We start from the raw sequence: 14,810 nt of genomic DNA, 5'->3' as shown, positions 1-14,810 counted from the left end.
ATACTTTGGCACTCACAAGTACACTTTGGGATATCCTATACACTTTGGGACTTCACATGACACTTTGGTTATTTTTGACCTAATAGGTCCCAAAGTGTGATGGATTTGCATATCTAAGGTTTTGGCAACACTTTGGGACTCTCTCGACATTTTGGTTATCCATGATGTAACAGGTCCCAAAATGTCATTAATTTTCATTTCTAGGGTTGTGGCAACACTTTGGGACTCCAGACACACTTTGGAGATTTTTGACCTAATAGGTCCCAAAGTGTGATGGATTTGAATTTTTGGGCTAAACCTTAAGTGCTATTTTCACCAAAAGTATACCTATGCGATCGGGGCGGCAAGCCGCACCAAATGACCCAAAAAATTTTGACCAGAAATTTTACGGTAAGGAGAAGTTGTTTTTTTACCAAAAGCAAAGGGTTAATCCACTAATTCATCGGTCATTTGGTCCGGCTCGGCGTGGCGACCCACCCCGACAAGTTTGGTAACTGTAGGACTTTAGTGTTAGCCAAATAACACCAAAAACCACTTTCGCTATCCGAGACGCTTTGGTGATAAAAGCCCTAACCAGCTGATTTTACAATCCTAGGACCACCAAACTCATATATGTGGAAGAGAACCTAAGTCCAAAGAACATATCCGAGTTTGGTGTCCCTAGGATCAAATGTGTGTGAGATATGAATTTATTCTATTATTTTTATTATTTATTTTAGTATTTTTATTATTTATTTTTATTATTTCATTTTTTTTCAAGTTTATTTTTTTATTTTATGTTTTTTATTATTTTTAAGATTATTTAGAGTAATATTTAAAGTTTTCTCATTGGAGAAAAAAATATATATTTTTTGTTTTTTTTTTATCCTCCATGACTCCATGTTTTAACTGTTGTTGGTGATTAGGTGTTGAAGAGAGAGGTTGTTGTTTAGGTAGCTCGTTTCAAAACATTTACTTTTGCAGCAAAACTTCATGAATTCAGTGGATTTTTGAAGGTAAGTGTGTTAAATTAAGTGTCCTGTAGTGTATTTGTAGTTGTTTTTGTTAGTTTTGTTAGTTTTTAACATGTATAAAGTTCATTTTGAGCGTGTTTTTGGCCTGTAGGCCTGTATTGATACGTTTTTTGGCCGTTGCTTTGTGAATGATAGGATATCCTAATAAAATGTTTATGGGGATGTTATTTTGATTTTTTTTCTGATTACACTTTTGAGATCCCATGACATCATGGGCCTATTTGTCCTAACACTTACAAATGGTATTTTTCATGATTAGACTTTGGTGATTCAATAACATTTTGGGCTTATTTTGTCCTAACACTGTATAATTTATTTTTTGTTGTTATAGAATGGCTCCAAGGAGTCAGCTGTGCCCTTTGTGTTGGGTGACTTATGCACACCTTCCCCAGCATTTGCTCAAGCTCCACGGTGTTGCGAATAGGGAAGAAAGAATGCTGCTTTTGCAACTCTCTAGCGGACGGTAAAAACTGTAATTCCACTACAATAACATAGCAATAGTGAATTAAAAATGTTAAAAAACTTTAAAAATATATTACATAAAAATTATACTTAACTGTAATACTTAGCTGCATTTTCATTGTTTTATGTAGAGTTAAGGGGGAGTTCCAGTGACAAGTGCCTAATTGCATGGCCATGGTGAAGAGGTTGTGTCAGGGCCAGACAGGAATGAGACTGGTGCAGATACAATAAAATAACTTTTATTAAAGTTATAGAGTAGACAGGGGTAGTTAACAGAAACAGGGTCAGTACCAAAAATGCACAGTGTAGAGAAACCATACAATAAACAGTCCAGGTCATACACGGTAATCCAACACAAGGGAGCAGGCAAAAATCAACGTCGGTAGAAAACAAAAACAAGATCATACACGGAGAATAGCAAGGGCAAGAGAAACGCTTTGTATTGTAGGATTTACCAAACAGATACTCGGCGAGGTGTGAGCGTGAGCATGGTCCTTAAATACACTGAGTAATCAGTACTCGGGACTTCCTGGTGGCGTCATGTGACGTGTCATGTGATCGGGAGTGTGTGTTGTGTCATGGAGTGGTGCGTTCTGGGTATTGTAGTTGTTACTGTGAGAATCGCAGATAGAGCTGGATGTGGGAGACACAGACGTGCTTTCAGCACCAGACATGACAGGTTGGACCGGCACATGATAGATAAGCATGGGGATTTGCCGGTAACTTTGTTTGATTTAAAAAACATATATTTCATCATATGTGCATAAAATATATTACAGTTTAAAATACGTATTATAACTATATACAAATGTACTTTAATACATTTTTATTTTTATTTTTTCAGTTTTGTGAAGTGGAGGAGCTTGTGTCCAAAGCTAAAAAAAGCTGAAAAAGCTGGCAGAGCTGAGGGCAACTAATCCTAATATACCCATGACTTCTTTTCTGGATAAGTCCTCAATCAATGTGGCCTCCAGCAGTGTGGATCCAATGTCTCCACCTATGATGACTTCCACTCCAGCAGGTCCCTCTAAAGAAGTCGAAGAAGAGGAAGAGGATATGGTGGTGGTGGCAGGCCCCAGCACATCAGGCATGAGCTCAGGGAGCGTCCGTTCTTCTTTGTGCACACATCCACTGTGCATCAAAGAAAAGCAAGTCATGAGAGAGGAGATAGACAGGCTGATGGCACAGATCAAATGCAGCGGTGGGGAGTGCAGAAACCCGGACTGTGTGTATCAAGCAGCAGAATTACAAAAATATGTCACCATGTTTATGGAAAGCCCTGACATGAAAGCCAGAAAAAAGTTCTCCCGGAGGGACTTTTCAAGAAGGCCGAGAATCCCAAATATGGCAAGTATTGTTTTGTGTTTTGTCTATAGTAATAGTGTTTTTCTTAATTTTAACCTATTGTTTGAGTTCTTGTGATTGTTGTTTTACAGAAAAAATCCTGCAGCAATTTCTGAGGTTCTGCACGGGATGCAACCCCTCCGCTAAAAAGATAGAGAATACAAAGACCGCTGTCTCCCATGTAAGGAGATTTTTAATCTTTGCTGGGCAAGGCTGTCTTCTAAGGGGAGACTTTGCCTTCCTTAAGAATGCATCCTGCATTGCCAGGTAAGAATTCAGTGTATACATATGTTTATACATTCTAATACTTACCTGTAATACTTACCTGTAATAATTTACCTGTAATACTTACCTGCATTGTCATAGTGTTTTCTCCAGTTTTTTTCTGTTTGTAGTTGGGTGGACATGCTCCAGGATGATGGTTTTAAACCCACGACTGTTCGGATCCAGCTTCTTAATCTAAAGAAGTTTCTGAAGTACCTTCTTCATTTGTCCAATAAAGAAACCAGGCTGAACGGGATGGATTATCGGAGGATCATGATGGAACTGGAGGCCCGGATTAAGGATCTGTCAAGAGATGTAATTACTCACCGGCAGAAAATCCAAAAGGCACAGTCCAGTGAGTATCTTGTGACAAGAAACATTAGTAAATAAGTAATTAAATATATTGTTCTATATGTGTAATATTGGGTGTTTTTTCTTCAGAGAACATCATGCCAAAAGCTGACAGTCGGGCGTTCCAGAAGGGAGTAAAGGTGATCCTCCCAAAGAAGATCAGTAAGTAAATTTCCATTAATAATCGAAGTTTTGTTTTTCTGTAAGACAATATGATTCGTTACATTTTCTCACAGAGAAACTGGAGACCAACCCATCCTGGCACACCCTCGAGCAGGTGTATGGCCTGCTCACCGGGTACTTTATCTGTGTGTCTGGGCACAGAAAGGGGGTTCTTCAAAACCTCACAGTCGCTGAGGTGATGGATGCTGAGGAGGACGGCGACCATGTCCTGATTGAGGTGAGTGTTGTGTGACCAGGGATAAAAAGTATGTTGATTTGTTAGGAAATGGTTATTTGCAACATGTTTTCTTCTATTTTTTCTATTTATAGGTCAGCAAGCATAAGTCAGCGAGCACTTACGGACATGCACAGCTGTCGCTGAACCAGGAGGAGTACTCCTGGTTCACGTCACTGCTGAGTGTCCGTAAGCTCTTTGACTCAGGGAGCTCAGAATACTTTTTTTTTAACCGGTCCGCAGGCGTGTACTCAAGGCTGCTGGAGCTCTTCCAGACAGAGTGGTCTCGGATGGGTCTAGGAGGGAGATATACCTTTAAGAACGTGAGCACCTCCATAGTCCATCATGTAAGTATATATTGTTTGTATCACATGATTGGAATATTTCTTGAAATTACATTTATAAAATACACATACATTTTTCTGTTTTGTGTTTACTCAGACAAAGAACATTACCCCTCAGAAGAAACAACAGATAAACCGTTTGATGTGCCACTCTGAGGCCGTGGCCTCTCGTTTTTATACTACCTTGAGCACGGCCTCAGAGGCGGCACAAGTCCGGCGGTTACAAGTCAGCGAATCTTCTGGGGAGGATCACATCAGCCCAAGCCCCAAGAAGCGTAGAAAGAGCACGACTACGCACCCAGGTTCTTCAAAAGCACGACGGTGCTTGGCGTTGGAATCCGGCAGTTCGGATGAAGAGGAGGGCATCCGCGAGGAGCAGATCATCCCAGAGACCCAACGGCAGTCCATCACAGAGGCCCAAAAAGAGTCTACCTCAGAGTCTCAAGATGAGTCTGGTGCAGAGTCCCTGGTGGAGTCAATGGAGGAGGGCCCGGAAGACCCAGTCTTCTTGCTTCAGTCTCCGGTGAAGGAACCACAAACAAGTGTAAGTCATTGTTTACATACTTGTATTTTGTAGTAACTATGTATTTATCAAGGTATTTTAATATTCTTTTTTGTATAACGTAGGACAACATGCAAATCATCGGGCTGGACCCTTCCCCAGGCCACGGATACCTGGGTAGTCCCTTCCAGGTCAGCCAGGAGCACATGTGCCTCCTCAAGGCCAAGACATGTCCGAGGGTGAAGATGACAAGGATCGACCAGCCAAGACGTGCTTCACTTCCCATCGTCATGTATGATTCCAGTAGTTCTGAAGAGGACATAGAGGAGAGTGAGGTTGTAGAATCTTTGAAGTTTTAAGGAATCTTAAATTTTCTAATTTGATTCATTTACTGTTAATAGTTTTAATCCATTTTTTTGAGATTTGATTGATGTTATTTGATATGTTTTGATTATCATGTTGTTATTGCTTTATTGAAATTTCTTGTAAGTAGTTTTTTAAAAATTTGGTCATTTTATGACGATTTATTGCATTTTTCGCTGCTTTTCTACTTGCTGTTGTTGTTGTTGTTGTTTGAATGTTTAAAAAAAATTTTCAATAAATTTCATTAATGTTTAAAAAAGGTCTGTTTCTTGAGCAACGTCACCCTCACGTACCGCTCCAACAATCAATGTGTTATTAACCTATTTATTACACATGAACAATTTTTTTTAAATGTTCCACATTTTGCCATGTACGGCAAAGTATAATGTAAAACTTGAAGACTGTCGGACTTTAAGTGTTAGCCAAAAATCGCCAAAAACCACTTTCGCGATCCAAGACGCTTTGGTGATAAAAGGCCTAACCAGTTTAAAAAAGGTATATATGATACTTTGGTACTCACAAGTACACTTTGGTACTTCCTATATACTTTGGGACTTCACATGACACTTTGGTGATTTTTTACCTAGTAGGTCCCAAAGTGTCATGGATTTTCATTTCTAGGGTTGTGGCGACACTTTGGGACTCCATCTACACTTTGTGACTTCAGATACACTCTGGGATTTCAGATACACTTTTGGAGACACAAAACAGTTTGGGACGCTCATGACACTTGGTTTTCTTTAACCTAACCCAGTGCTATTTTCCATTCTGATGACTGGGATGCACTGTACTCAGCCCAATTGGGTTGCCAGTGAGGTTTTCAGATTGATTTGAATACACTTAAAAAAAGGAAGCCTCCTAGCCAAAATGACATGACACCTACGCGTCTGGCTCGGCTTTCTGATCGCAGCCATGTCATTGTTTTTTCATGAGTCCATCTACATCAAAAGATATGATTTTAAATCCTTTTTAATGTGATGGGGGACCCTACCACGCCCCCAAGGTGACGTTCACCATGTTTCGGCCCATTCCGAGACTTTTGCGATCTGGGGGGCGGTTCCATAATGTCACACAACACATTGGGAATACCATGTTTTTATTTAGGAAATGTATCACCAATTTGTATTGGGGGCGGTCCTATGATGTCACACAACACATTGGGACTACATGTTTTTATTTAGGAAACGTATAACCAATTTGTCATGGGGGCGGTGCTATGATGTCACACAACACATTGGGACTCAGAGCTATTTTCCACGTTTGTTTAGGATGTGTATTTGGGGGGCGGTTCCATGATGTCACACAACACATTGGGACGACCCAGAGCTATTTTCAATTTTTATTTAGCAAATGTATCACTGATTTGTCTTGTCGATACCCCTCAGTATCGCCAACTAGCGGTGGGAGGCCGCAATTGCACGTGCAATATCTCAGAATCTAAACGTTTATGGAGTACGGTTCCATTTTTAAAAAATACTAGGAGAGGGACTGACCAGCCTCAAGAAGTTTGGGACCTGTGGCACCCCTAGTAGCCAAATGAAAAATAAAATTCCCTATGGAAAATTCCATTCATTTTTTTGGAATTGAAAATGGCCATAACTCCTTGTACGAAGGTAATTGATCAATAATTCTTGTGCCATTGAACTCCATTTTGAGAGTAGATCACCGTAGACATCTCAAGTCTGAATTTGTCACGGGGCCCTAATTAGGCCCCGAGACGTATCGGTAAACAGGGTATCTAAAAAATTCTACTCTAAAAATGGAGTCGATTGGTGGTACTCCCATACCCGTAAGACAATTCTACGAGTTATCGACGTTTAAAGTTCGACAAAATTCTATGGAAAATTCCATTCAAAACTTTGACAATTTTTTTTAAAAAGGCTAAAAGAGCTAGAGACACCAAATCACTTTTGTGGTGACCCAGCGAGGCCCTAGTATTTTATAAAAATAAAAGTACATCGCTATTTCTATTTTTTCTATTTTTCGAAAATCTGCAGTTCCTAAGTGCATACACCGGGTGGCAGCACATTAGCATGACAGTTTGGTAACATTTTTCCTAACCATCCCTCCATATGAATCAGGAGCTCGAGAACAGCGAAAATAGCTATGTTTACCAAAAAGTCATGGACACTTTTGTTAACCATTCTCCTAACTCAAAAACTAAAAGTTCTAAAAATTTTAAAAACATCTCGACCTGTCCGTCTAGTCGCCCAAATAAACCTAATGCTACCGAGAAAGATATATTAGTGAACCTTTGTTGAGAAAACTATAAATATACACATTGGTAAACATAAACTCTAAATATACACTATGGTAAACTTTTTCCCTAACTCCCTAACCAAAGGTCTAAGAAAGCCCAAAATGTGTCAATCAGTCTGTCTAGTCGCCCTAATAAACCTAATGCTACCGAAAATTACATATTAGTCGACATTATTTAAAAACTTGAAAAATACACCTTTGTAAACTAAGACACTTTAGTAAACACATCCCCTAACTCCCTAACCAAAGGTCTCAGGAAGCTCGAAATGTGTCAATCTGTCCGTCTAGTCGCCATAATAAACCTTATTATAAAGAAAAACAAAAAAAAACTTTTACCAAGCTAATTCTAAAGGTTAGGATCTATGGTTAGGATCCGTTTACATATATGTCTCTGTTTACCAAAGTGCTATTTTTGCACTTTAAGTTTACCGATGAGTCTCAGGTAGACGAAACCACTGTTAGGTTGTTCGGGGGGCCAAGGGGGATCAAATGACCCACTTTGGAGTTTTTACTGCCTTTGAATTAGGGAGTTAGGACCAAAGTTTACATATATGTCTTTGTTCACCAAAGTGTTATTTTCTCCGTTAATACCGTTATTTCTGCATATTAGACGCACTGAGGCAAATAAAGGTCTATATCTCGGCCACAGTAAGTCCTAGGGTCACCAAAATTTTATGGATATTTCGGAACAATTGTGGGATGTTACCTATCGATTTTGGTGGCTGTTGAAGCATTCTAGCGCTCGCGCGACGCTAAAATGCAGTTTATTTATTTATTTTGGTGCAAGTTGCGCAACTCGTGACGTCATGGAAAAGTACAGGGCGCGGTGGCGGGAGGGCGCTCTTAAAATGACAAGCAGACATTCAAGTGGGCTGATGTGGGTGAAATCTGTGGACTGACCATTGGGGGCGCTATTAATGATATACCTGTTTGTTAAATAAAAAAAAACAAACGAATAAAAAAAAAATAACAGAATAAAGAAGCTAGCAGTTATCTAACAGCCCGTGGCTCTATCAAAAAATCTTTAATAAATTTTCTGTTTTGGAAAATGAAGTTTCTAAATAAAGAGCATTTTTGAGACGGACAATCCGATTTTTTTTTACATTATAGTTCAACCTCACGGGCCAGATGTTTCTTGCTTGCGGGCCGCATCTGGCCCGCGGGCCGCCTATTGCCGACCTATGCCTTACGGGATACCACAACGTGGCCAACTCAGAGGAGAAGGCCCTTCTCCTCAGTCTCTCCAGCGGACGGTAATTACGAACTTATAAATGTTTCATAATACTTTTATACTTAATATAAGACTAGTTGTACTTGTTTCTATGTAAAAAAAAAAAGCATAAAACTAAAAGGTTTTTCGTTTCTATAGAGTTAAAGGCGTGTTCAAATGCCCCGAGCCGCTTTGCCTGAAGTCAGTTAAGAGGCTCGATCGCCATTACTCCGAGTGCCATGTGGAGAAAACGGTATGTTTAAGTGTTTTTTTTTTTCGATTTTCAGTACAAGATGTATGTAATAACCAACTAACAACGTAATAATAACGTTAATAAGCTAATGCATGTATGTTTTCGTTATGTGTTTACATGTTTTATAGCCCGAAGAGGCGAAAAACTCCATCGAAAAGGCAAAAACAGGACATATACTGATGAAACTGGCCGACCTGAGGGCATCCAGGCCTCCGGTGGCAATGATAAGCGTGCTGGACGTGGGCTACGTACAAGGCACTCCGCCGGCCGCCGCCGCAGCAGCCGCAGCAGCACCAGCCAACTGACGGGTGCGCGGCCCGCCACTCCGCAAGTCGCCGCCAGCTGCAGCCAGACGCCCGCCACTCCGCCACCCGCCGCCGCCAGTGGAAGCCAGCCGCCCGCCAGATCGCCAGAGACACCAGGGGTCATCTCTCCCTGCCCAAACCCAGACTGCCAACGGCTCCTGAGGGAAAATGAGGAGCTGAAGGCACGTCTGGGTTTGTCCCAAGGAGATTGTCCCCGGCAGGACTGTAAAAAGAAAAATGAAGAGCTGGCCAGGTTAGTAAAACTTTATATGGCCAGCCCTCAAAAGAGAACAAGGAGGAAATTCTCCAGACGGCAAGATTTTGACGACGACCAGCATCCCCAATACGGTAAGATGATCTATTTTTATTGTCCAAAGTTAAGGATTATTAAGGTTAAGGTTGTTATTGTTATTGTTTATTATTATTATTGTTTTTTTAATACTATCTTTATTAATTGTGTTTTGCAGAGAACATTCTGAAGGATTTCTTCATTTATTGTGTTGGCGCCAACCCCATATCGAAGATGAGAGATAACGGAAACACGTGCCGCAGCCATGTCCGAAGATTTCTCTTGTTCGCCGGGGAAGGAAAGTTGCTGAGGGGCGACTTCGCCTTCCTCAGTGACACTAATAAAATTGCTGAGTAAGTGTTAAAAATTACTCCCTAACTAAAGGTCTTATAACATATCGTTACACATTATTACCGAAAATTACATATAAGTTAACATTATTAAAAAACTTCAAAAATACACCTTTGTAAACTAAGACACTTTAGTAAACACATCCCCTAACTCCCTAACCAAAGGTCTCGGGAAGCTCAAAATGTGTCAATCTGTCCGTCTAGACGCCAAAATAAACAAAAAAAAAATACAAATTTGTAAACATGTACACTTTACTAAAATTGTTATATACTTATCTTTAAATGTATGTATCTTCTTCTATGTTCTGTTATTCACAGATGGGTGGAGGTCCTCAAAAAGGACAAAATGAAGCCAACGACAATTAGGGTGAACTGGATCAACCTCAAAAAATTCCTATTGTTCCTGAGTGACCTCCCCCAGACGCTCACTAAGCTTAAGAAGAGGGAAATCCAGATGGCACTCTCACAACTTAAAGCACGAATGAAAGATCTCCAGAAGGAAGTGACTGTACACAGACAGAAATTGAAGAGGGAGGCAAGAAGTGAGTATATACTGATTTACATTGTGTTTAACTTTCATTCCATATATAAACAATTACTTATGATATTTTTTTCCCGTGTGTGTGTGTGTGTGTGTGTGCATGCGCACTTTCTTTTTCAGAAAAAATTGTGCCAAAACACATTAATCGTGCGTTCAGAAAAAAAGTACGAGAAATCCTGCCTCAAGAACTGAGTAAGTATTATTCCTATTGAGAGGTTTAACAATTGTTATTTTAATAGAAGCATATTAATTGTTCTGTGCCTTTAATAGACTTGTTGCAGAAGGACCCAACACGGGTCCGCCTGTGTGGGGTATTCGGCCTTCTGGCTGGATACTTTATCGGGTTATCTGGCCACAGGACAGGCGTCTTGGCCAATATGTTGGTCTCGGAGGTCCGGGAAGCACAACTTGAAGGGGACAACAGCATCATTGAAGTGAGTGAACATTTTCTTATTGGTTCAACATTTAAGGGCTCACACTAAGAATACATTTTTTATTTTTTAAATACACATTTGTAAACATGTACACTTTAGTAAACAAATTCCCTAACTCCCTAACCAAATGTCTTATAACATATCATTACATCTTGTTTTTGTGTGTGTGTGTGTTTCTTGTTTTATCATTTCATAGGTCGAGTCTCACAAGTCTGCGGGGACTTATGGGCACGCACAGCTGTCCCTAAATGAATTCGAATATGGCTGGTTCATGACGCTCCTGGACCTCCGAGACAAGTTTGAGGGAAGCGACAGCCCATACTTATTTCTTTCAAAGACCGGTGGCCGCTGCAAAAACATTTTAGATTATTTTCAAGAACAGTGGGTCGAACTTGGTTTTGAGGGCAAGTATACATTCCGAAACTTGAGAACATCGATGGTCCACTACGTAAGTACTTTTCCTGACGACTAAAATTAAACTTCACTGAAATCAACTTTTAATGGGTTGCTCTTGTTTTGTTTTCTCATTTTTCAGACAAAAGACCTCACACCCAGAAAAAGAGCAGCGGTCCACCGGTCCATGTGCCATTCGGAGGCTGTCGCTTCTAAATTTTACATACCATTGAACACAGCACAGGAGGCGGCGGTGGTCAGGGGACTGCAAGAGGGGGAAAGTGATGAACCGGGACCATCCCCGAAGAAAGCCCACGAAACAAAGCGAACTTCAGAGGCAGAGGAGGAAGCCGGACCTTCTCCAAAGAAGGCAAAAATTGATCAAGAAACTTCCGACTCGGAGGAAGAACTCCAGTTCTCTCCGGAGGACGAGGACGAGGAGGACGACGACAAGGACGACGACGGGCGTCTAAGGGGCAAACAAGCAATAAGGGCCAGGAAAAATTTACAAACATTATTTGATTGTGAAGCTGAAGAAGACCAGGAAATTTCCCTCTCTTCAACTGGTTCTTCCGAACTGGAAACTTTTTTGGAAAAAAATAAATCTTAATAAACGAAACATTCTAAGTTTTTTTTTTTTTTCTTACTTGTAAATAGTTATTTTTTGTAAATGTTAAGTTTTAAAGTTTGCTGTGTTTGTGTGTGTGTGTGTGTGTGTATGTGTGAGAGAGAGAAAGAGTGTGTGTGTGTGTGTGTGAGAGAGAGAAAGAGTGTGTGTGTGTGTGTGTGTGTGTGTGTGTGAGTGTGTGTGTGTGAGAGAGAGAAAGAGTGTGTGTGTGTGTGTGTGTGTGTGTGTGAGAGAGAGAAAGAGTGTGTGTGTTTGTGTGTGTGTGTGTGTGTGTGTGTGCACGTTATACAAATAAATATGTTATGGTTAAGAAATGTCTCTTTTTCTTGTAGTGTAATACATTAATAACATATTAACAATATTTTAAAATAAGTTTAATTATATTCTAATAGGTATTAGGTTAATAGGTTATTAGGATGTAAAGGATGTACAGTTAGGAACAATAAAAATACACCTTGGTAAACAGAGACACTTTAGTAAACAAATCCCCTAACTCCCTAACCAAAGATCTCAGGAAGCTCAAAAAAACTGACCAGTGTTCTCCTTGCTCGATCTATCAGTTTGGGTGGACGGCCAAGTCTTAGGTAGGTTTGCAGTTGTAAAATATTTTTTTTCTATTTTTGGATGATAGATTGAACAGTGGTCCTTGGGATGATCAAAGCAATTTTTTATTAACCTAACCCTGCTTTAAACTTCTCCACAACTTTATTTCTGACCTGTCTGATGCTGTTTGTTTACTAGTGTTCTCTAACAAACCACTGAGGTTTTCACAGAACAGGTGTATTTATACTGAGATTAAACTACACACAGCTGGACTTTCAGAGCAAAAGGGGATGAATAATTCTGCTAATCACACTTTTCAGATTTTATTTGATTACAGTTTGGAAAACCATGTATGATTTTCATTTCACAAGTATGTGCTACTTTGTGTAGGTTAATATCTCAAAGTCTCAGTAAAATACATTTAATTTATGGTTGTAAAATGGCAAAATGGGTATGAAAAATTTTGCAGGCCACTGTATGTAAATGATTACAGGTGTGGTGAGATTAGACACTTGGTCTTGCCACAAGAGTGCATAAATGTACTTTTCTGCATTAATGCTGTATCACAGAAATGTACTGACCTTGGCTTTAAACTGATCACTGATCACAATCTGGATGGTCTTTTTCATGTTTGGTCCAGAGCTCATATTGTAAACTTCTTCCAGCAAATCGTATAATTGGTTAAGTTTGTATTAATCACTGGACATTCATACACAATATAATATGTGTATATAAATTAACAAATTAAGTTTTATTGACTGACCTGGCAACCTCCACTCCAGACTCAAACAGACTGACGAACACCTGCATCCGTGCCAGAACAAAGGCGATATCCTGAAGGGAGAAAGACACTTCCATTAGTTGGCATGTAAACGTAGTAAAATAACACTAGTCCAGAAAGTTCAGCTGTGTACACTATAAACTGTACTTAGCACTCGTTGCTATGTATGTATGTATGGCTCCTGGGGTGATTTTGGTTGGCCGGCCACTCCTGGAGACGTTCACCAATGTTCCATATTTTTGCTATTTGTGGATCATGTGGTTCACTGGAGTCCCAAAACTTTATCTTTATAACCTTTTCCAGACTAATAGATCTCAAATACTTTATTTTTCGTTTGTTCCTGAATTTCTTTGAGTATCGGCATAATGTCTAGCTTTTAAGTATCTTTGGTGGACTTCACTTTGTCAGGCAAGTCCTATTTAGGGTGATTCTCACGAAGACCTTCACATTAACATAAAGTTTTTCACCTCATTGCAGCATTTTTCCAAGTTGAGAAGCTAAAATAGAATGTGTATTTTACTATATTGTTTATTTTTTCATATTTTTTTAAATAGAATTTTATTATCATTTGAATCTTATATGATCCAGAATAATTCTCATTACCGTTACAGTAAATGACGAAGCTAGATCAACGGTTCAAAACATTTTTTGATGATTAATTTCATATTTCCACAACATATTCCATCAACTTAACAGCACAGTACCTGACAATTACTTTGATCTTTTTTATTTATTTATTTATAGTTAAGCAACTCTCATTACCGATACAACATTTGTAAAATATATTTACAATTTTTAATTAATGGAAATGATTTTAGAATATGTTTGATCAAAAACTCATGTGGATAACAGGTGAGGGATATACTATAATAAAATGAAGAAAAGTTATGATAAGATGTGAAACATTTTAGAAAATGTAACATTTTAGATCCATAACGGTAATGAGAACACAATAAAACGGTAATGAGAATAAATGTAACGGTAATGAAACTTAGTTAAGGCAATTGTGTAACAAAACATGAAACCAGAAAAACAAGCAAATTTCAAGAAACTCTAGCCTTGGCTGCTGCCTTCTTGCGTTCAATCTCTGTCCGTCTTCAAAAAATGAATATAACCATTAGACTAATCAAAAGAGTAAAAACATCAATGACATTGTTATATATATACATATATATATATTTGATCATTTATGGTAATTTGTGTGTATATATATATTTATTTTATTTTTTTATCATTTATGGTAATTTATTTTATGTATATATAATGAATTACCATAAATAATCAAATAAACTCTGTTAAATGACTCTTAGCAGTCTTACATAAGAATCTCATTACCAGCTCAATGGTTCTCATTACCGTTATGGCTCTCACAATGCATGGTAATGAGAATATTGAGTAACGGTAATGAGATGCTCTTGGCTAATTTCACAAATAACTTAAAATGCTAACATGCTAACAACCTATAACTTTGCCAGCTGTCAAAGCCGTATATTGTGATATTCATGAAATAATTTATTTTTATATTTTTAAAGTAATGAGTATTAAACCATAACGGTAATGATTATTAACACAGATTTCTCAAAGGGAGAGAAGAGTGACCAACTGACCTTCTCTCCATTTTGAAGCTTGTCTCTGAAGTGATGCATCATGGGATAGCTGATCAATTTAAAGGCACAGTGTAATTTTATAGGGGGGTGAAATCATGAAACGGTAATGAGAAAACATTAGTTCGGACACAGTTATTTTGTTTAAAGGGATAGTTCGGGATTTTTGACATGAATCTG

This window comes from Astyanax mexicanus, unplaced genomic scaffold, assembly GCF_023375975.1.
Source record: "Astyanax mexicanus isolate ESR-SI-001 unplaced genomic scaffold, AstMex3_surface scaffold_37, whole genome shotgun sequence".
In the NCBI taxonomy this organism is placed as follows: Eukaryota; Metazoa; Chordata; class Actinopteri; order Characiformes; family Acestrorhamphidae; genus Astyanax; species Astyanax mexicanus.
The sequence above is the reverse complement of the archived record's forward strand: the minus strand, read 5'-3'. Positions refer to the sequence as shown.